The sequence below is a fragment of the Apus apus genome, chromosome 6, assembly GCF_020740795.1.
Source record: "Apus apus isolate bApuApu2 chromosome 6, bApuApu2.pri.cur, whole genome shotgun sequence".
NCBI classification, from domain to species: domain Eukaryota; kingdom Metazoa; phylum Chordata; class Aves; order Apodiformes; family Apodidae; genus Apus; species Apus apus.
Window position 1 is genome coordinate 19,983,640 of NC_067287.1, and position 18,946 is coordinate 20,002,585.

At 35.8% G+C, this 18,946-nt stretch overlaps 1 protein-coding gene across 9 annotated transcripts in view; it reads left to right on the plus strand.

Moving 5' to 3' along the window:
• Positions 1-18,946, plus strand: part of B3GALT1 (beta-1,3-galactosyltransferase 1) — a 233,758-nt gene that overhangs the window by 83,713 nt on the left and 131,099 nt on the right. The window lies entirely within an intron of this gene.

The following is an 18,946-nucleotide window of genomic DNA, read 5'->3' on the forward strand; positions in this document are numbered from 1 at the left end:
CTGAGAATTACTGCTATATGTGCCTATGAACATATGTACACACACCCCCCACTTACTCACACGATGAATGTGCTTTTTGAGCAAAATTGACATTAACCTCAATGAAAATATTTATTTAACTGCTATTTGACATTTCTTTTCATAAAATCAATTTTCTGTATTTCATTTTGTTTTATTTACATGAAACATTTTTACTATTACCTACAGAAAACCAAACAAGTAATATTTTACAAAGGAGTAAAAGAGTGGTGCTGTATGTGTTACTGTTCTTTCTCAACACATCAGTTCAGAGTTCTCAAACCTTACATTATCCTGTTCTAGTGCTGATCTCTTGGGGCATTACATGCACACTGCAGAAAAGCAACATGTTATGACCTACCTCTTCCTTCTTATACTGGTGTCAGGTGGAAAAATGATTTAGAGCTTCTTCTCACTTCTATTTCCTAAGCGTGACTAGAGAGGAGTAAAAATATATTTACCAAGGAGCAAAGCTGAAGGAACAGTGAGCAACAATTCATCCTTTGCTCCTCTGCTCCCCTACTTTGGAGAAAAGTTGCTGATACCACGTGTAGTGACATGGTGTGAGCAGTAAATGTGGTGGAGACAGTACATTCTCTACAGCCGAAATGCGACTGTTCATGACAGAAGCATTCTCTTAACTTCTTAGGTATACATACTTTAAGAGTAGACTGAAATTACATTTTTGTGACAAGCATAAGATGGAAAGAAAAACTCATAACTAAACATTATATATCCAACTTTATGCTATCTATCTGCTTACCTACCTCTCCCACTCACAAAACTAAAGCTAACATGGTGCTGGCATCAACTATTAAGAAATAGTTACTTACAGGGTTTCTGATGTTCCTGAGTAACATCATCAGCTTATCACATCCAGTTACAATTATCCACAAAATAGAATTCCCTTTAGAGTTCGGGCTTGTAGAAGTGCTTTAACCCTTCTATAAAATGCCTGTGTTATGTTTAACTTTCACAGTACATCATCTAATGCTTCTGGACAGCATGTTTCAGGTGCCTGACTCCAATCATATGGACTTTCACTACTGATATAACACATTCTATGAATTCCCAGAAATTAAAAACAAATAAAAAAAAAAATCCCCAGTAAAACTTCCCAACTACATAAAACTCATTATTAGAGTTACAGCATATCAACACTATGTTGCACAATTCATGATAACACAATACTGTGTTCATGCTAAACTTTTTGTAGCTTGGCAAGATGACCACAATGACAGCTGCTGCATTCCTGTTAAAAAAAGGCTCAGAGTATCAGTATGGATGCCTCTAATGGGCAAAGGAGGATGACACAGCTAGAGTTTCTCTAGGACATGCAATATTCATCAGTTACAAACTCAGGAACATCATATTGTAAAAGCTGGACGATAAAAGACACTTTGTGGTGTTACAGCTGATTCCATTTGCCATATGGCATGTTATTATTTTATATTACCTTGGGGATTGCGCTAAGAGTGAAAGGAGAACAGAACACACTCAAGGTCTATAGAATAGTAAGAACAAATTGTATGATTCTTAATTATAGCAATAAGGTCTGTAACCAAATTGGAGATGGAACTAAATACAAGAGTCAAATGTGTGCTGTACTGCTCTCCAACTGAAAAATAACAAAAGTCCTATCAGGAATATTTAAGCAAGAAGAAATTGCCAGCCACCATCCGTAAAAACCCTACAGATAATCTCAAAGCAGGTTGACTCTAAAGTGAGCACTTGCAATGTGCACTGCTACACACAGTACCCTAATACTGTTTCACATAAAAAATACAGTTTTGTATGGAGCAGGCTGGAGAAAAATTAAATCAGTAGTCTCTAAAAATGAGAGTTCATATGCACAGCTATAATAAAATCATCAACGATTAGAACAATAAGGCCAGGGGAAGTATTTGCTGAAAACAATTGTGTCAATTCAGTATCAGGATGGATGAGTGGCTTGAAGGATCTAAGAAGTTCCAAAACAAACAACATTTCCAAATTTAAGAAAGCTTTCCTTCTATAATATATGAGATTTCATAAGCATATTGTAACTAACATGGCCAAAACTTAAGCAAGATTTCAGGAAAGCAGGTGCAATGAGAAAATACATTGTATTTCATGCGGCAGTATTTGCCTGCAAAATAAATTCTACCCATGCCAGTAAATTGAGCTTGACCTCTCCTACCCAGCAGTGCCATCTTTGGAAGTGTGGTCTGACTCTGAAATAAAATCTAATGAGGCCAGGTGATTGCTTGGTAGCTATTATTCAGTCACTATTTAAATGACAAATTCTATGATACCAAAAAGTAGAAATGTACAGGCTTGCCGGTTTTTGGAATAGAGTTTGGCTCTAGACACCACAGTCCATTATAAGGCATTTCAAGATCTGCTTGGAACAGAATATTTTAAAATTATTCATGCTAATTGTGCAATACTTCAGATGAGATCTTCAAAGCTATTGTCCGTACTTTGAGCAGCCAAAAAGTAGATTGTTCCCTTTAGCCAGATCTTTAGCAGGAATAAATCAGGCAAATTCTAGTAACTCTTAATGTTTCCTATTTTAAGTTATGCATTTTGCTTTCCTTTCAGTTTTTACTGGCTATTAGGAAGATAACTTTTTTTTTTTTTTTTTTTTTTTTTTAAATAAGTCACCCAGGTAACTCAATGTCATTTTAAGGTAACAAAACCTCACAGTAAAATGAACAGAGGATCATGGCTGTATGGCCCCTGTAAGATTCACCTTCCTTGCACTCACTAGCTCAACCCACTGCATATGGTTTAACAGTCTCAAGGTTTGACATTGCACTGCTTTACCTTTATAAATATTTGCAGCCCAGAGATGGCAAGAGGGGCTGAACTGCAATTACTGTATTAATTTCCATTCCTCAGCTAATGTTAACACCAACTCAAGACACATACTAATAAAAGATATCAAATATTTGACAGAATTTGACAGAATTGTTTACCTTACAATAATAAATTAAGAATTTACAACTACATTTTAAATACTTTGATTTCTGTTATTGTGATAAACTCTGTTATCTTGACAAGAAACATAAATGAATGCATTATTTCATGATAACTTTTCAGTGCAGTAGTTTTAAAATGGTAATGCAAAAATAACTTTTTAAAAATACTTAGTAATTTCTTCTGAAAATATTAAAATATTTAATTAAATATTAGAAGTGGAATGCCAGTATGAATTCTTCAACCTAAAAACTTACCATAACATCGTAATTTTTACTACTAAAATGTTTTAATACATGTACAAACTATTCAAGTTTCACATGGAACAGCTCACAAAAACATAGAAAAAATAATAAATGGAAAGCTTAGGAGTTGAACTCAAGGAAAAAAATCATGTTCCAAAGTTTTCCCATGACAGAGAAAGTTTTTTCTGCTAGTTCAATTCATTTAGGGAGATACCTTTATTTATTTATGATGACAGTATTGCAGTAAAATATTGATTATATTACATGTGTATACTTTCGAAGTCTTCAACTGGTTTAAGAAAATGCAGATAGGCCAAAAATGTGCTATGCTTCAGAGAAAGAACATTAAATTACATTTAGCAGGAAAAGCAGAAGTAGTTTTATCTAACAACAGTTTTTAAATAACCAAGGAGTGAACAGTGATAATATCTAAAGAACATTTCAGAGAAGTCAGAATCTTTAAAATACCTGTTTCAGTAGTACATCGTGCATTATAAAACCAAACAGTCAGCTACACATTCCAGTTTTAGTGGAAACACAGTATTTAAAAATTTGGAACACTGTTTATATAAACTGGAAGAATAAAATTATTAGTATGGTCAACTTCTAACTTTCATTTCCAGATGCAGTAATATACTCCAGTTTATAAATACATCTATACTTGAAAAACAAGGAACTGCCCTGTGCTTTGAAGGAGTATTTTAGAGGAGTTAACATTTCTTTATCTATTTTAAGGCTTCTTGTGATACGTATGCAACTGGCAATTCTCATATGCTTCTTCTAGAAAGATGCTCTGCTGATATTTGCAGTATATTATGAACAGATGTTATTCCTGCTCTGTTGATTCATGTTAGAGTACTTGTATCTTTGAAGGATTATGAAAAGTTGATTAAACCATACGTGAACAATACAGCATAGTTGACAAAATATTTAGGATATCACTGCTTTTTCTAAATGAAATTATCCACAGCAGATTATAGACTGGTGCTTCCATGCTATTCTGAATATTTTTATGTCATCCAAAGCTGACAGACTCTCAAGGTAAATGACTGGCAAAGTCTCACCCAGGATGAACTGTATTTGCTGTAGTTCAGAAGAAACCTCAGTATCATTTGAGAGTAAGGACAATGATGCCCTCACTTAGTGGTTTAACAGTTACTTGTAATATCAGGAATTTTCAGGGGTACCGTAAGTAGATCCTGTTTTGCAAGCATGGCATTTTAACTGCAGTGCCTACATTGCAAGTTTGGCCAATCCAGTCACTAGAAAAGTACTGAATGCTTCCTATCCTTTTGTTCCCAAAGATTTACAATTATATTTTTTATATACTGTGTAGTTTCAAAAACAAAACAAAACCACTTATTTGAAGCAAACAACAGAATCTGAAAAAATGAATAAGATTACAAGTGTAGAACAACATGTTCTGAATGAGTTAACTTTATCTGAATGTTCAGGTACCACAATGAAGACACTGCTACCCTTATTTACACTCTCCAAGGACACTTCATCTCCTGCTCAAGCCTGCACCTTAGAAGTAACATTAAGTGCTTTGCTGGAATAGACTAGTGCTCTATATGATCAGATGATTGCTATGATTTCTTATTTTTAAAGCCATGTGACTGCAGGGACATCAAGCTAGCAACAAAAATATGTTATAAATTGTACATAACTGTATAGAAATAAACCTGCAAGGTATCTAAAGGCTTCATTGAAATGGAATGAAGTGGGAGAGCTTTTTTTAAAATGGAAAATAGAAGACTGCATGAAAACAGCCTGTGGTAATTCCTTGCTTAGCCCACCAAAGGACCATCTGATTTCTATCTAGTAAGTTAAAACATGAGGCATAAATTCCCTTTTGCAGTTTAGAATATTATTGATTTTTTTTTTTGACATCACAGACGACAGTAAATATGATTAATGGCTACTGATAATTAGAGTCTCATTCCAGTGGTTATTGCTTGTCAGTAACAAGTAATAGCTCCACAAAGCACCCATTCATTTCACAATATTAAAGAATGACGATTTTTAGGAATTATGCTAAACTAGCACTTTCAATTGGATTTTGAATTTTATAGTATATTGAGTAACAGTTGGTGGTTTTATAACAGCTGCAATGGTTTACTGTTGTATGGTAATTGCTCTAAGTAGATGTATCTTTATCTGGAGAGTTACAATTTTTACAGTCACTGTATTGAAATAATCAATTGTATTTTACTGTTTCTTTAAAAAGGTAAAGAGTTTTTGTCTTTATCAATAAAGCTGATTTTGAATGTCAGATAAGTAGGTTTTGTCATAGTATTTGATAGGCAAAATGCAATGGTTAAGAGATGCAAAAAAGAGTTGAAGTTCCTCAGCATCAAGCACCAGCTGGTAGGGCATGTAGCCCAGCATCTTGCCTGTGGTCTTCTGGTCTTTAGATACAAGGCAGTAACTACCTCAGCTGATCATTCCCAGAACTGTAGGAGGAGAGGAGGGAAAATCTTCAATAAAGGGAAAGATACTGATTTTGGAGAGTCACTGAGAAATGTCTTCACCTTTGGCCTTTCCTCCAGTAAAGAATTTTCCACAGTCAAAAGGAAAAATAGAAACAAATGAACCAAAACCAAAAGGAAGTGAGAAGGAATCAAGGTGATGAACAGAAGGAAGGAGAAGCACACAGGAGAGGAAGAAAAGGGATGTGAAAGATAAAGTATGATAAAGTTGTTTGAAAACGTCATCTACACTGGGACAAAACAGTGCATAGAGTTTGATATGAGAGACTGGAAAGGGTAGTGTACTTTTCTGTGACAACATTAAACATAATAGAGAACATTCTTAAGTTTCTTAACTTAAGAGAAACCAGCAGGCTCTGAAGTTTAACATGCATATAAGACAAATCTTGAAAATATAACTATGCTAATAAAAATTGTGGCACTCAGGAAGTCAGTGCATTTCTGACATTGACATCTACATTGTCAGGATCTGAGCCACAGATCATCTAATAACGTCCAACAAAGTGGAAAAGGGAACAATATGGAGATAGAGCTTTATAAATTTAATTTCTTAATTACCAAGGCACATATTGATTTCACTTGCACAAGTGCTTTTGCCTAGGACTCTCCTCGACTTCAATGTTTTGATGCAGAAAATACACTTTCTATGAGAATACTATAAATAAATGTTTATTCTGCTTTCTCTTTTAATTCATTATGTTCTTAAAATTTACTGATAATTTTGATTATTTTTCTAGCTTAATCTTACTTGCACAAATCATCTAATCAGTCTCCCAAATAAAGATCAAGATTGCAATATTATTCCAGACAATGAAGTTATTCTATTGTAAAACAAGGTAAGATGAGAATCTGTCCCATGAAACACTGAATTATTTAACAGAATCACAGAATCTTAGAGGTTGGAAAGGACCTCAAAAGATCACCTAGTCCAACCTCCCAGCAAGCTAGATTAAGGAAAAAGTGAATAATTAAAATTACTGAGCATTCTAACAAAATTCCAAGTCAAAACTTCAGCCCCTTGCACATTCTATTATCACATTTCTGCATCCAGTAATGACCATTTTCAAGTCAACACCAAACTCTAACTAATGTCAATAAGAACAGAAGCAAGGCCTTTTTTATTACTAATTTATTAGTATGTGCAAGTTTGCAAAAGCAAATTACTGATGATGATAGGGAAACCTCAAAAAAATGTACTTGTTTCATTGGAAAAATCATAATGCAGAAGTTTGGATGATTATACAGAGATATGTAAACCCTTTTGGTGTATTTTAATCCTAGTCTTCAGACCATCTGTTCAGAAATACTTTTTCTTACAGATTTGTGATACAACTATTAGTTATTTGTTGGATATTAGCACCTAATGGATCTAATTAGCATTTGCTCTACTGTGGCAGGTGCTGTATAGACCACGGTGAAATCAAGTGCACAATAAGATGAGACTAAACACAAAAAATAACTAGTTTTGCAATTCCCAAGGTAAATGTTGGCTGAGTGTAGGTTACATGTTATTTTAGATCAATTTTTTTGTCTTATATTTTTTTTTTTAAATTCCCAATGTTGATTTGGAAAATAAAACACAAAAAAGCACCACTGAATCAATTCACGGTTACATAAAGCATCATGATTAAAGAGAACAAAGTACACACTATGTATGTCAGGATTCTGTTACAGAAGAGCAACAGAGTTAAAAAATGTGATTCAATTTTATTTTTTATGTAATCCAATAAACCTTTAATCTTGCTACTGTAGAACACAAATGCCTGTAGATCCAATTCTAATCTCTAACTCAGAAAAATAATTTCCATTCCTCGGTAGTTCTCAGGTTTAATAATACAGGGTGGGGGGGGGGGGAAAGGGTCCCAAAATATACATCCCTTAACCAGCACTGAATTTATCAGCTGGGGGTTACTTATGTTGTGACTGGAGAAATTTTTTTGAAGGAGAAAAAAATGAAGGTTTTTCTTCTTTATTTTCTAATTCAACACTGAGCTTTTATTCCTTTCCCTCAAAATCCACACTTCTTGTTCTTTCTCAATAATTTTTAAACAGCAATGGTAAAATCCATTATGCTGCCCAGTTTCTTGGAGACAAAATGATATTCAGCCTTCTCTAGAAGAGAACCTTTTCCCTTCCACTCTGTTTTTAATTCAGCTCAGCTACAGTACAGGAAAATGGAGCAATAAACCATATAGTCAAGAGTAAGCTCTTTATGTTCATAAAGATAATGTTACTTGAAGTCAGTAAAAGCAGTGGTTATTCAGCACCTGAGAAAACTATATTGCTAAGATTCTCCAGCCAAAGATCTCAAGGTCAGTTAAATATAAGTTAAGATCCCAAGGAATAGGTGCATCCTCATTTTCTTCAGCACAGCATTACCATTATGAAGTATTTGCAAGCTTCTTAATAAATTTAGTCACTTCTGAATGTTTACTCTCAAAAAATTTATAGCAAGAAAAAGCTCCAAAAACAAAAACATCAACTTTGTATTAAGTTTCCTAATGGGAGAAAGCTGATATTCTTTGTGCTTCAGGTTATATACATGTGTTTCTTACTTAACTGATGTTAAGTAAGAAATGATAAACAAAGGGGAATTTCTTACACTTCACACACATCATGGGCACACCTCAGGGACCCGACTAGACTTATTAAGCAGCTGGCCCAAAAGAAAGCAATATGAAGAACCTTTCACTACAGTGTTCTTCCTTAAGAGATGAAGGAAGACTGTAAAATTTACAGGGCAAGGGACAGCATATTCCTTTGCGGAGGAAGTGATTCAGTTACAATTTCCGCCTTCCTGATCCTGGTAGTTTTGCTCTTGTTGCTCTCTACAACCTCATGGCCACCCACACAGAAAGAGGAATATGCTAGACATGCAGAGTCTGCTCTGGTGCCATGGCAGTGTGCCATGTAGAACAGGTTGCCAAACAAGGACCAGAGGAAACACCTCCTCCCTGGTAACTGCCCCACCATAAAGGAAAGGCATATTACTTCTCTATTATAGAGTGAGGAACAATTAGTAGTGCTGCTAGATAAACTTACTTGGTTAGTACAGGATAGCTTTGCATGCTATATTTTTGCATGCCGTACTACCTGCAGATCTCCTGTCCTTCTACACATCCCACATCAAAAGGATAGGTATAAACCCATGCTTTGGGCTGTACATCACCTCATCCCAGTGGTGTATCATACAGGGAAGCTGGCCTCCCAGCACACACACGCATGTTGCCATATACACACGTTATACAATCTCCTGGACAGAAATAAAGATTATTGTATTAAATGGTACTTCCTCTAATTTTATGCTTATTCCAGCCATTCAATGTATTTGATAAGGAACCCAAACAGTAATGAGGGACTTCAAGTAAGTATTATGAGTAAAATCCAGTGACTAGAAGTCCATTGAAATTTTGCCATCAACGTAAATGAGGACTAAATTTCTGCCTAAAACTGACCCCCCTGAAGAAATGCAGCCTATTGCAGTTGACGATTCCTTACCAATCCCATACTCTTATGAATGATAAATCTGCAATAATAATTTTACTACATCATATCACAGTATGTGCAGTGTCATTTCAGTTACACTCATTGCAATAGTTTACATTTAAGATGCAACCAATAGAGAAGTTTATCCAAAGTTTTCTGGAAACCTCATCTAACTTCAGATCTTCTTCCTTAGTACTGTTTCACAGCTGTGATCTCCACCTGACCACACCTTGATTTCCAAAAGACAATGTCAGTTTGCCTTCAGTGTCCGAGACAGTAATTAATGGGTATTCAGTGGTGTGGAAGACACCTTTATATTTGTGTAACTTTAAAGGTGTCTCTTTAAAAGGGATGTTATTACTAAAACGTGGTACATTAGAAGCATACCTTTCATTATGAGTGAAAGCTTCACCTTGAAAATTCAGTTTCTTGGGCTCCTTTAGAATCAGTACATATAGAATGAGGTTGAGACTTTGTATTCTGTCTAGCTGTTAACCATAGTAAGGTTGGGCATGAGGCACTGTAATGTGAACCTGGGATTATATTTCATCTTCCATATTAAAACTGGGCTTCTTCTCCTGGTTGCAATTACAGTGTCTAATGTATGTATTTGGGGTGCAGGAGGAAAATACTGAAAAAACTATGTTAGCGAGCCATCAGTGTTTTAAGTTATTGTTAAATGATTCTGTTGTTAAATGAGTCTTTTGCTTAGGATTCCTTAGAGAAATTCTAACCTCACCTTCTGATAGTCTTACAATTGTTAGTACAAGTAATTTTTTGTTGCCATCCTTTTCTCATAGAGTCTTAAAAGTTGGATACAGAGCGATTTCAAAGACAAGATTTTCCAAATGATGATATACAGGGACACCTTAATTAGTTCAGATGTTCTGAGTATAAATGGTTTTCAGTAGAGGAGTGTGCTGCAAAATCCACATTGGCAATGCAATTACTGTTTTCAAAATGTATTCTTTTACAAAACACCTAGGGGAACTAGATAGTTCCTCTAAGAAAACTCCAGAGGAATGGAAAAGTCAGTACATCTGGGCAGAAGAGGGAATGTCAGAGCCTCACTAGCTGTCCCTTTTTGGGTGTAGATTCTAGCTTCTGCATGCATTTCTAGTTATGAAGTACTCAGCAGTTTCAGTGTGCCTTAGGTCATTAGATAATTAAAATACGTATGCAATCAATAGCATAAAACTTATCAGAACACACATGCAAAAATTTAGGAGCCAAGACCCAGCTGCTTTCTGATTTTGTTTTGTTTTCAATATGAGTACCACTTGTAAGTGTTGAGAACAGCAAAGCCAAGCAGAACATAGACTATAAGCAGAAAGGAAGAAGAGGCAATGCAAATACTCTTCTGTTAGAATGAAGGTTGTCTGAGTATGTTTTCTAAACTCAGCTAAAATTTCTGCTGGAAAAGCTCCCACTAAAGCATTAGCTACTCCACCTTTCCAGGGGAAAGATTCTAGTGTCTCTGTCCAGAAAACTACTTGTGTTATTATGGAATGAAGCAGGAATAAATTTCCCCAACATGCTCTATGGTGCTCAGAAAAACTATTTTTAACATCAGAGATTAAGGTCATCTTTTACTTTTACTCTGAAAGCTGTGGCTTTTTAGAGTTTTTAGAGTTTCTGCTTATTTACTATTTAAAAGTGTATGTTGTATCTGTAATGCTGGAGTCTTAAATCTGATTAATAGAGGCAAATTTTTAAAAAGTTTTTTTACTGCTGCCATGTTTATTCCTGCACTTTTGGAATTCATTCCTGAGCTTCACAGGAAACAGGATTGGTTTAGTCTATATTGCATTGATAAAATTATCTCTTTTCTACTCCTGCCTTACACACAAAAAAATTAATTCAAAGACAACTCTGGTGACAATTTTCAATAGGAGGCTCCTTACTATTTTCTGTAACTTCACAGCAGGAAACACCACACAATTATAGTAAGAAATCTCCTACACAGGTCTACATCAGAGCCTCTATATTCACTTCATTGTTATGCTCATCAGGTGCATGGATTTCAGGCATTTGCCTTCTTTGATTTGTCCTTCTTACCTTCTATAACTTATATTTAATAAGCAGATAAAAGCTCCTCAGAGCTTTACTAGCAGGAGATAATTGTTCTATACTCTCAGCAGTTTCCTCTCCAGCACTATAACATACATCAGTTGCTAATGGTTAATTACTTTGTGCACTTGCAGTTCAGCCTCCTGAGAAGTGAAATTAAATTTTGAGGGTTTAGCTTAGGAGAACACAGACTCAAAACACACAGGCACTTAAAGTTTTTCTGAATGCTAGTCAAAGCAGTTCCCTGGTACCTGGGGGTTGCAGTCCTGACTTATTCCAGGTGGCACTTGACTTCATGTTCATTGATTGCATCAATGGCCAGAACTATATTCCTGCAGCATTTTTAATTTTATTAATTTATCTGAATGGAAGTAAAGGAAGTAAGGTTCACAGGATCCCTTATCTGGACCCAAGGCAGGTCCCAAGAGATCCAGAAATTTTTCATTTTTTTCTTAGTTCTGAGCAAATATAATGTTCTGAGAAAAATTGAGATAATTTCTTACAAAATGGAAATCCTCTTTTAATAAGTTTTTCAAGGCATCTTATTTTCTCTTTTCATATCTGGTTACCAAAGTAACTTAGGGAATGAGCTCTAAGAGGTTCTTTAAATTTCATAAATGGATGATGACCAGGTAAAGCCTGACAACCAGGTAAAGTTATGATACTGCAGTTATGTCACCATACAACCAAAAAACACCCCCGAGAAAAAAAATTAAATAAATAAAAAAGTAAAAAAAAATAGTAGTCCTAGATGCTTTTTCAGATACAACTTTCAAGAAGTATTTTTTGCCAGAATTTCTTGTCTGCTTTGCTAAGTTTACCTGATATGCCTATGTCAGTTACAAATCGTTTCTACTAGAGAGTAGGCTTTATCTTATGATTTGTATGACTATCAGTAATGATAAAATCCTGACTGAATAAAAGGCTTTTCCTCTCATGCTAGATAGGGAGCTTAATTAGCATTAGTTTAATTGTGAGAGTAACTCTCCCTTCATCTCCCTTATTTCACAGAAGAGCTGCTGCTGAGATACTTTGCTATCTTTTTCCTTCCTATAGGACAAATGCACCTTGACCTTTTCCTCCTCCCTTTTCCAGCACTAACAATTTGTATGAAATATTTATATTGTTCTGAGGTCAAAAAAAACCACAAAACAAACCCACCTAGAAAAAACCTTGTCTATAATTCATTTGGATTTGACTTTGATAAGGGCTCTTCCCCTTGAATTCACATGGAGACAAGCTGGTCCAAAACTTATTTCCCTTACAAAATAAGCAAGCAAACAGCAACACTCAAACCTGAAAAAAAATACAGTCAGAGGGCATGGGGTTTTTTTATGAAGAAGAGGAATATGTCTGAGGGAAACAGACAACTTCTGAAAGATTTTAAGGAATTTTTAAGCCAGCTGTAATAGAAGAGCTGACTTCCATTTCTCTGGAGCAAAGTTCTTTATCTTCCTTAATGCTAGGTTGCAAATACCAGGAGAACTGCCCAGTAATTTATCAGTGCCTGGAAACACCTGAGTTTGCCATATGGTTCTTCTGTAGACATCTACAGTTCTGAGTTTCAGCTGTGCATCATTTCAGCATGAACTCCATCAATTAACATTATGGTGCTGAGATTTTCCGTCAGCTCATTTTATTACTACCAGTCGTCCTAGATGTGTAAACTCTGGGTTACTGTCTGGCAGCTCAACAAGACAGAATTCCTCTTAAACGTGCATTTCTTAGAATCACCACCTTTAAATTAAGTAATTTAAGAATAAGGTTGGCTGCATTCAGCTCTTTTAACCTATACAGTGAGCTGAGCTTACTCTGCTGACAGATGAGGAAGCTGCACTAAAGTTCAACAGAATAACATCTAGCTTTTTGTTGTACAACTCTCCTAACTATCTGCTCTGCCTGGCCTCCCACTTCCTTGAGGGCCTAAACCCATTTAAACTGATACTATATTAAAAAAAGCATGGAACCAATGCTTTCAAGCTGGCTGGTTACCTGTGATTACTTCATCTTGGAAGCAAGAATTAGAAAAGAAGGCCTTTAATACTTTTTACTTTGAAAGAATTTCTTCATGCTAAAACTCCCCTGCAAATATTTCCAGATAGACCTGATTTTCTTATTGTTCTACTGTGGCTAATTTAGAAAGGGCTGCATTCTGAAGCTCTCTGCAATTTATTTCAGCCATTCTGCATAACAAACGTTTCATAAACTTGGAGACTGAATGTAAATTAAGGTAATGTGGCAAATTATGCAGAACACAATTAACTAATAAATGGTTAAATGGCAGAAAGATATGGAAACTGAATGATTTTGCACCAAATTCTAAACATTTTCACTTTTATTATTTGATTAATTAGTATAAGCACCCTTTGTTTATTTTCTTTAAGAAGGAAGAATATAGAGCATATATTGCTTGCATAATCCTCTCCTGGTTCATATTTGAAATTAGAGACAGTACTATTAAGTTGTAAGACCTCATTTTCTATACCATTTATAAAGATTTAGCTTCCTAAGAACTTCAAGTTATTGTCAGTAATAATCTTCCTGTATTCATACTGATGAATAGATCGGTCACAACTTCTCGACTTTGTTACCCTCTGAATCCCAGCAAAGTGGCACTCATCTTAAATTTTCACTGAAAGTAGGCTTTTATTTTGTTTAAAGAGTATAATTTCATTGGAAAATATTTCTGGTTAGCAGCATTTCTGACTTTTTAGTATAGAAGTTGTAGCAATCATATACAGAAAATCATTCTTTGGTAAGAATGCTTCCTGAGTGAACATACATCACTTTAAATGATGACAGAGTGAATGATTTCCATTTAGAAATAAGCAAACTGACATAAAGTACAAGACAAATGTGCTTTAAATGTTTCCCAATTTTTTCAAGTAAGAAACAGTAACAAAGTGGTATGGGAATTTTTTTCCAGCTTTCTTTCTAATTGATTCATAGTGGCAAAAGCTGCTAGACAACCTGTGTGATGAAAGACAGAATGGTTTCCCAGAAATGTCAAGGTGGAACTGAATGCCTACAGTATATTTTGTGTGTGTGTATTATAGTCTCATTTACTCATTTTACATCTTCCAGTAGAAAAACAGTTCAAACTATTTTGGGGGGAAAAAAGCAACTAATGAAAAATGTAATTTCAAAATAGATACCTTGGGAACATTAGCTTAGATGTTTGGTCACCTTTCTCATGAATTGCCCTCCATACAAAAAATCATAAATATATAACCCTTGCCATTAAAAAAATGTTTTTACATTTCAAAAGGAAACCATCAGCAATATAATGATGTCTGCAAAAGGCTTCTCTACTGCTATTGTATTTGCTTGAAAGTTAATGGAAAAATCTAAAATTTTAAGATACAACTGTGTATTTAATGTTCTACACTGCTCTCATACTAAGACAGAAAGGCCTTCTTCAGTGACTTGGTTAGCTGTATTTAACTAACTCTACATGAAATCATTATATCAATAAATTATTTGTTACATTAAATCTAGTCAAATTACTGAGAGAAAATTCTCAAATGTGGGCTAAACTCTGGGACTTAAAATCGAAACCTGTTCTCAGTAAGTACCTGTGTACAGGTGTTTGAGCACTATATCCATAGGTTTTTGCTGGTTTAAAAAAAAAAAATAATCGTGTGTTTCGTGCACTCCTTATTATGCTCCCTTCTGCTGAATACTTTGCTTACAAGTTAAATTCTATGTGAAGGAAATCCAAAATTGTTGTCCATGATCTCTGCAATAAAATAAGGTTACTTTCTATAAGCCAACAATTTTCAAGTGACTAGAGCCTTTATAAAACTTATTTTAACACTCCTGTAGATTCTGTTAGCAGAACAAGACATGTTGAGCTTAGCTCAATTATCCTTCCATCTCAATTATATTGTGACATTAAATCTTGTGACATTTAATAAGAAAGGCCATTTCACCCATGACTGCCTCAACTGCTGACAATTTATGCAACAGCATTCCCTCTCTGAAGAAACTAAACGAGGTGTCTTTCTCACACGCTGGTACGTCTAACTGCCCATGTAAATTAAACAAGATGTAGCAAAACATATATATAGTTGTTCATCTTAGAATTACCTGATGCCTTTAACTACAGAAAGAGGAATTAACTAGGCTGTCTGATATGCAACGGGCTTCGGGTTCCAGCTAGAATCTCCATGCAGCACCAAGCAATGATACATAAATGCATCAGCTGGCTCTATAAATGCCTTGAAGTTTTTTGCTGCAAGTCTCACTGTGTGGTGGCATAAAACAATGCTCAAAACATTGCAATTAACTTTTGCCTCTACAAGTTGCAAGTATATTAAGTTGCGTGTATGTAAGACGAAATTTTCATATTTCCAGATAACTGTGGAGCCACACAGTTCATTAAGTAGCTTGGGTTTCAAAAGAGTTAGCGCCCTTACTCCACAATAATTTATTTTACTCCATTATGAAATAGAATTTTATGGTAACACAGCACATCTGGTCTCCTGTTTAGGTAGGAGAGATATTTCAAATCCAAGCGTTGAAGAGCAGGCTGTTTGCCGCAGGTAAAACCTCTGTGAAAGTCACAAGGACTAAAGGATTACTTCCTGCCTGATTAAGACTGGGAAAACTAATTCAGGTTCATGCTCATGGTAGAACTGCTTTTTTTATTCTACGGCTCCATTCTGCCTGGCAATAGCTATTTTGCAGTTTTTGTGTGATGCTACAATAAAAGATATAGGAAGATTAGGTAAGAAAAAGCTAAACAAAAAGCTTAATCTTTTCAAGGGTTAAGAAAAAAGCAACTAAATTTTAACTCCTCCATACTGTGAAAATCACATGCTTTTATGGATTTGTGGGTGGAAAGAACAGTGTGCCTTCAGGTATATTGGCAAAAGTTGACCCAGCTGCTCCAAGTTTGGGGCATGCCACAAACTGGTGTGCAGGATGGATAAATAAGTGAAGTCTTGAGCCATGATCTTCCTCCTTCCTTGACAAATCATAGTTATTTTTTAGTACCAAGTTAAAAAAGTTTGTTGTTGGGTTTTTTGTTTGTTAGCTTGTTTTTGTGTGGGTTTTTTGTGGTGTTTGTTTTGTTTTGTTGTTTTGGTTTTGTTGTTGTTTGTTGTTTTTTTTTTTAATGGCTTTGCAGGAATAAGCACTGGTGAAAATCCTCCAAAAACATGTTTTCAGTGAAGACATCCTTGGCAAGGACTTTATGCCAATATCATATTTCACGCACCTTTTCACATAACATCCCCATAAAGCATTCATGCCTAACACAGAAGACAAAGCATTTACATTTGTGGTAGGGGTAGATAAAATCCTAGGAAATCACAACCAGCAAAACTCACTAACAAAGCAAGAGGGGAGAAACAAAACAATTAAACTAAAATCTGCCTCCTAATTGTGCCAGTTCTAAGGACAAGAGAGAAAGAAGATAAATACTCCAAAGCCCGAGTTCATTTTTCTCTTAATTTCCATTTCTTAGAATTGTTAATGTTTGTAGGAAGAGTCATATTTTACTGCACATAGAGTAGTGAAGCTAAATGTGAGTGAGCACAGTTTCTTTGGCACAGCTCTGATTTCTTTAGACACCAAATACATAGCTAACAATTGTGAGCATTTTAAGTGACAAGATTAACAGATTTACAAACTCTCCCAGTGTGAAAAAGCAACAGGGACAGAGCTAGCTGTTGGCATAGAGAGGTCAACTACTCACTTGGAAGCTTGTTGCCTTTGGAGTGCTGGGTGAATTGGTGGTGGGTTTGAACACTTGCTCCCTACTTGCACAGCTCTCCTTTGCTGATATTCTGGTCTTCATGTCCTTCAAGCAGCGAGGAGCCAGAGTTACCTGGGGTGGTGGCACGCTACTACTGTCCCTGCCTCCCTTTCCTCTTGGGACTGGTGGCAGATGCAGAAAGCCCTGCTTCCTGGAACCTTCTCAGCATGCTCTATGGTCCGTTCATCCCTGCACCCCACAGGGGCAGCCTGAGCACTGAGAATGGAGTCCATAGGAATGGATTTCATCATGGCATTTTGTCTTCTTCTGCAACGGCAGAAAGTTGACTAAAGATCATGGGCTTGTACTAACAGCTATAGCAATTAAGCCAGACTCATGCTAACTGCTGCAAGGTGAGATCCAGCTTGCCTGACGCAAGGAAGGAGAGGTTCTCAAGAACAGGACAGGCTGCAGTCTGTACAGAGAAACGGAAGCCATATTGATCAGCCCCTTTTCACTGTTCCTAACACACACTGACCTCTCCAAGCAGATTGCCAAATCTGTTTCCCTTCTAAGCCTTCCCCTCTCTCCTCACTGACTAAGCCCTGCGCTGCCAGTGTTGCCAAACTGACCTTTGCCATTCCGAGGTAATAGCCTATTTTCCTCCATTGCTGAAGGGCCTCAAGTTTTTGGCTGCATTTCTCCATCATTCTCCAACCATATGTGTACATTAGAAAACTGTGTTTAGAACTGCATCAACTTCTAATGAAGACCAGTTGGGTGGTTTTGTGTTTTTTTTCCTATCCACAATTGCTACTTCAGTAATTACACTAGAAGTTGGAGATAACAAAAAAATCATGTAGACACTTCTTTACATCACCAGTCTTTCTCCTGTTGCATATGAGAAGAGCGCATAAGGATTAGTTGCTTCTTGTTCATGAATGTAGAGATGCAACAGAACCTCCATCCCAAAAAGGTATGAGATGCAAAAAAGAAGTGGAAATAGTTTGGAGCCTTGGCATAGTATTTTAGTCTCTGCTTCCTTTTTTTGAGAAATATCAGGGCTCATGTCAAAGGGCTTCAGTTTGTGGGCTGTTGCTATGGTCTTTGAACAAAGGCAGAAAAATATTTTGGTTTTTGAATGCTTATTGAGCAAGTAGTCAACTAAAACAAGGATTCAAGATTTGATTCTAGCTCTATACAAGCCCCTGGGAAATTTCTCTACAGTTCTCATGTTTTGCAATTATAGCTATAATTTCTATTTTGGCTTCTAGATGTCCAAAACCAGGCCATTAACTCTATTCCAGAACCGTAACAGAACTCTCCAGATGCAACATTTTGTTAAATTCTGCTTTCTTTTCAAAATTTATTCTTCATCTGTAATCATACACGCTATTTACACCATGATTCTAGAACCATTTGCAAAACTGGAAAATAAAACCTGTCATTTTTCCTTTCCTGTATGAAAAATAATGTAACAGATTAATTAGAAAGAGTGCATAAGCACATTGTTGATTGTTTCAACTATCAAAATAGTAATAAAACTTCTTTGACAGTAATAAAACTTCATTGATATATAACCATCAGTTTTTGAAGGACATTATGATTATCTGTGGGTAAAAAAGAAATTCAATCTCTATCATGCAATGACCTGCAAATGTAAAATTTACTGGAATTTGTGCTGGAGCTAAAGAATGGTACCTTTGAGGTAGGTGCCTTAAAAACTAAAAAAAACCCAACAACCTCATAGTTTTGGCATGCACGGTGTGATACATCCCTATTATTATCAACCTAATAACATGATGTAAGGCATGCTCAGAGAATGAAAACTACCCTTTGCTATAAATTAATGTACACTGCTGGGACTTCCCCTTATCAAACATTGAGTTGTGACTGACAGAACTGTTATAAGCGAGGCAAAGTGGGTAGGCAGGGAGAATGTATTTTATTGGGCCAGCTGACAAAGCTAGAAA